Here is a 4,825-nt window from a genome sequence, read left to right as displayed (position 1 = left end):
GTGGAGCTTCTTTGGTCCAACTACTGAAATCTTTCCCCCTGAAGTTCTGGAGGGATACAATCTTTTCCTGAAACATTGGGACAAAGAGTTTAAACAATTATCCTGATTGTTTAAACTTTTATACAATCTTTTCCCTTTCTTGGGTATTCTCTTGGAGGTACGGTCTTAAAGCCAAACCCCAACCAATTCTCAACAAACATGCCCTTATCAAGTGGTGGAAGGCTTTTGATGCTTCCAAAGCTCACAAAGGATAAAGTAATTCAATGGTTCAAAAACAACCAGAAATATCTCAAGCATGCAAGTCCGCAAACCAGCCTCTTGCTAATCAAAAGGCCACATCACAGCGGCCCTTCAGGAGCTTCAACAGAAGAAGACTTGCTAAGAAATCTTCAATCTGCTCTTCAATTATTGAAGGAACCAATTAAGCAAGCCTCATCTTCAAAGGCCCCTCAACACAAAGTCTCCGAGCCATCCTCTCTTGGGTCGCAGATTTTGTCCAAACCACAGAATCAGATGATGATGACTTCTGCTAAGTTTGTCGTCTTGTAATCATTTTTATTCTGTAATAATTCAATTTTTGTACTGTAGCAAATAGTAAAATTGACTTTTTACTGTAGCAAATAGTGCCAGTCAAATAGTACCGTCTACCGGAACTATTCAACCGGAACTATTCAAACAGTGCCCAATCTTTTCTTTAAATAGGCTCATTCTGAACCTTGTTAAGGAGAGTTTTGTAAGAGCTTAGATAGAGAGTTTAGAGAGAGAAACACTGAGAGAATCCTTCTGTAAGTTCTCCTTCAGTTTTCCTTTCTTTCAATCTTTTCTGTTTTTAAGTTTAAGTTTTTCAGTTTTTAAGTTTCAGTTTTGTAATCTATGTTTATGTAATATATATCTTGTTCAAGTTTTATTTCCTGTTTATGGAAGGCTGAGCCTCCTGTTTTAATTCCTTTTTTTATTTTTCTGTTTATGGAAGGCTAAGCCTCCTGTTTTAATTCCTGTTTTAATTTCTGCAATTTAATTTTTGCAAAAAGCCCCTCCGTGGTGGCGTCCTACTTCTCTTAATCCTCTTCTCATCCCCCTCCTTCTGCTTCCGACCCCCTCTTGGTATCAGAGCCTGATGGGGAAGTAGGAACATGCTAAATATGTTAGATATAAGTTATTTCTCTGTTCTGTTCTTATATAATTAAGCACTATGGTCGGGATCTGGACTGGTAAGTACACATGAACTAAACTAAAATGAAATCCTTTTGAAGACTTCTAGGATTATTATATTCAGACTTATGATCATATCTGCAGCGGAGGCGTTGAAGGCAGTAAGTCCCTGTGTGGCAGTAAGTCTATATTGGCCATACTACAGATATGATATGTAAGTTCAGAATATTTTTAATGTCCTTGTTTAGTTTCTTTTGTGGTGGCTTTAGTCTGATCCAGATCTATACTGCTCAACTATTAAGAACAACACAGAACCTAACTATATTTCTAATTTATTTATCTGTTTCTATAGAACCAGGTGATGGCGATGATACTTACGGGAAGGAAGATTTTCTTTATGATGCTTCGCTCTTTTCCTCAAGCTTTCTTTCAAATCTTCCCAACCCTCTTCTTCTTCTATCGATCATCCTCATCAATCCAATCAATTATCCAAATCTGTCTTAAAAGAAGAAATTCATTTTGAAGATATCAATCAAGATCTTGACAACTGGGAAATTCCAAAAATTTCTCATGCTGAGATCTACAAACCAAACGGATCCTTTTTCAAACGATCAGATTTCATTATCAAAACCGTTGAGCAAACCTACAAGCTCAGATCTGATGATGAAGAAATCCATCTGCTTTCCGAGAAAAGCATCAAAGAACATATCAGCAAGAACTTCAACTATCTTCATATAGGTAGTGTTCAAGTTGGTCTTAAACCCCTAACCAGGAAATCTCTTGACATCGCTGTACTCCTTTGTCTTAGGGATGTTAGACATAATCAATTCCATGACTCCCTCTTAGGAACGGTTGAAACCAGCCTGAGTAATGGACCAATCTTTTTCAATTGCTTCCCAGATCTAACTGTTAGTCTGGAAGATAAAAACATCCTTGATGTCCTCTTCCTAAATATCAAGCTTCACGGCCTTGATATGAAAGAAGATTCCATTCCAATCTCTTTGATCTACAGGGTTCAATACAAGGTAATGAACTCTATCAAATCTTATTTCTTGCGAACCAATTGTGAGAAATCTGGAGAAACTACCCTCTTCCTCACAGATTATGATAAGGCCAATGTTATTGTGCCCAAAACCATCCAATGGAGTGATATCACCCTTCCAGAAAAATGGTCTTTGGAAAAGGCTACTCCAGCCCAACCTGCTGAAACTCCTGAGTTTCGTGAAATCATCCAACACCAATCTGGCCAAGTAGATCTCATCTTTGATAGGAGAAATTCCTTCTCTATCCCTAGATCTATTAGGACGTCCTCAAATGATTTCCAATCCGCCATGTCTAGAAGATCTTTTTCTATGACTAGAAGGAACCAGCCTGAGTCTAGTGCTCGACCTTCCCTCTCTCATGACGGATCTACTATCCATTTAGCTGGATATGTCAATACCACTCCTGTCAAGACTACCTATGACAAGGGTGATGAAGATCATCAATCCACCTTATCTCCAACGTATTCTTCTCTAGAAACCCCTGGAGAAACTTCTGATTTCATTGGAGCAATCACTACTGAATTCGTCATCGACAAAGGAAGTATCAAGGCAGATTTCTACTCTGACCGATGGACTCAGCAAAGAAAATGGTTCTTTGCAAAGTATCAGGGTGAAAAGAGAAAGAAGATCCAAGAAAAATTCTATGGGTTCCTTGAGAAAACCCAGCAAAACATCTTCTTTTTTGAATGGTTTCAAGATTATGCCAACAAGAATTGGAAATCTTACCCCTTCCAAATTGACATGGTTAAATGGCAGCATAAGGATGGAAAAGAAACCCTTTCTAACCTGCCACCTAAAACTCCTTTCCTTCTTAAAGGAGCTCAATCTACACCTGTCCTAGCTTCTCCCTTCAAGACTAGGAAAGAAGAAGGTGATGTCACTGGTAAAGACATCAAAGACCTCATGGAACAATCCAATTATACCAATAAGTATCTTCAAATTCTTGGAGAATCCCAAGTGCAGGATTCCTCTTCCAGGAAAGGAAAAGAAAAGGTCAAGATTGAACCTTCCTCTTCTAATCTTGATATCCCTAAAGGATGTCAACTTGAAAAACCTCTTTTCAAACCTTTTCAAATCAGTAGCCGTTCCAGACACTCGGCTCAAACTCTTCGAGCAAAAAAGGAATCTGACAATGAGCTCCTCCAAAAGGTGGTAGAGCAACTTCAGCTTCTCAAACAAGTTATTCCTGAGACTCCGGAACCTCCTGAGACTCCGGAACCTACTCCGGAAGCAGTTTCTAATCCCACTATTACTGCTCCTCCTCCTCCAAAAACTCGTACTTCTACTCGTAATACCTCTACTTCTTTAAATAATATTGAAGATGGTAAGGTTGAGTCTGATTCTGATATTCAATCTATGAAGTCTGACGTTCAATCTATCAAGAGTATTCCGGTCAATACTGTCATTCACAATTCTAAGAATCAGTGGAGAAAAGAAACCAAGCTCTACTATCCTAGAGCTACTGCTCCTGATCTTCTTTTAGAAGAATCTTCAAACTTCAAAAGCTTCAGTGCCAACAATGTCTATGAATGGAATATTGATGGTGAAAACGAGTATGGCATCACCAAAATCCTCCAAAATATGACTATGGTAGCCACTGCCTATGTTACCGCCAACAATTGTCCTGAATCTCTTATCGTTGAAGTCTTGGTTGCTGGTTTCTGTGGCCAGCTCAAAGGTTGGTGGGATAATTATCTCACTCAAGACGAGAAGGATCAGATCTTGACCGCTGTCAAGACTGATGAAGAAGGTAATCCTATCATGGAAGATGGCAAATTCATCTCTGATGCTGTCAACTCCTTAATCTTTACCATAGCCCAACATTTTGTTGGAGATCCTTCCCTCATCAAGGACAGATCTGGTGATCTTTTGTCCAATCTGAAGTGCAAATCTTTGGGTGATTTCAGATGGTATAAGGATACCTTCCTGACCAGGGTTTACACCCGTGAAGACAGCCAACAAGCCTTCTGGAAAGAGAAATTCCTGGCCGGTCTTCCTAAATCTTTTGGCGACAAAGTTCGTGAGAAACTTAGAAGCCAAAATCCGGGGGGAGAAATCCCATATCACACCCTTAGTTATGGACAGCTCATAGCTATCATTCAAAGAGTTGCTCTCAAAATCTGTCAGGATGACAAAATCCAACAGCAACTCACTAAGGAGAAGTCTCAGAATCGCAGGGATTTGGGTACTTTCTGCGAACAATTCGGAATTCAAGGTTGTCCCAAGAAACCTAAACCCAGAAAGCAAGATCCTCCTCCCAAACAACAATGGAGAAAGAGATCTAGCAGGAATGATCATAGGAAACCCAAGCCTAGATCAAAACCCCAATCTTCGCAAATTCCAAAGAACCCTCCTGAGACTAGACCCTCTCAAGGAAAAGATGTTACCTGCTACAACTGCGGCAAGCCGGGCCATATTAGCAGGTATTGCAGACTCAAAAGGAGAATCTCTGAGCTTCATCTTGAACCTGAGATCGAGGACAAGATCAATAATCTCCTCATTCAAACTTCTGATGAAGAAGAATCTAATCCTTCGGATTCTGAGGTCTCTGAAGACCTAAATCAAATTCAGAATGATGATTCTCAATCATCATCTTCCGTCAATACCTTGTCCATCAACACTTTGACCAA

The sequence above is a fragment of the Lotus japonicus genome, chromosome 5 (assembly GCF_012489685.1).
Source record: "Lotus japonicus ecotype B-129 chromosome 5, LjGifu_v1.2".
In the NCBI taxonomy this organism is placed as follows: Eukaryota; Viridiplantae; Streptophyta; class Magnoliopsida; order Fabales; family Fabaceae; genus Lotus; species Lotus japonicus.
The sequence above is the reverse complement of the archived record's forward strand: the minus strand, read 5'-3'. Positions refer to the sequence as shown.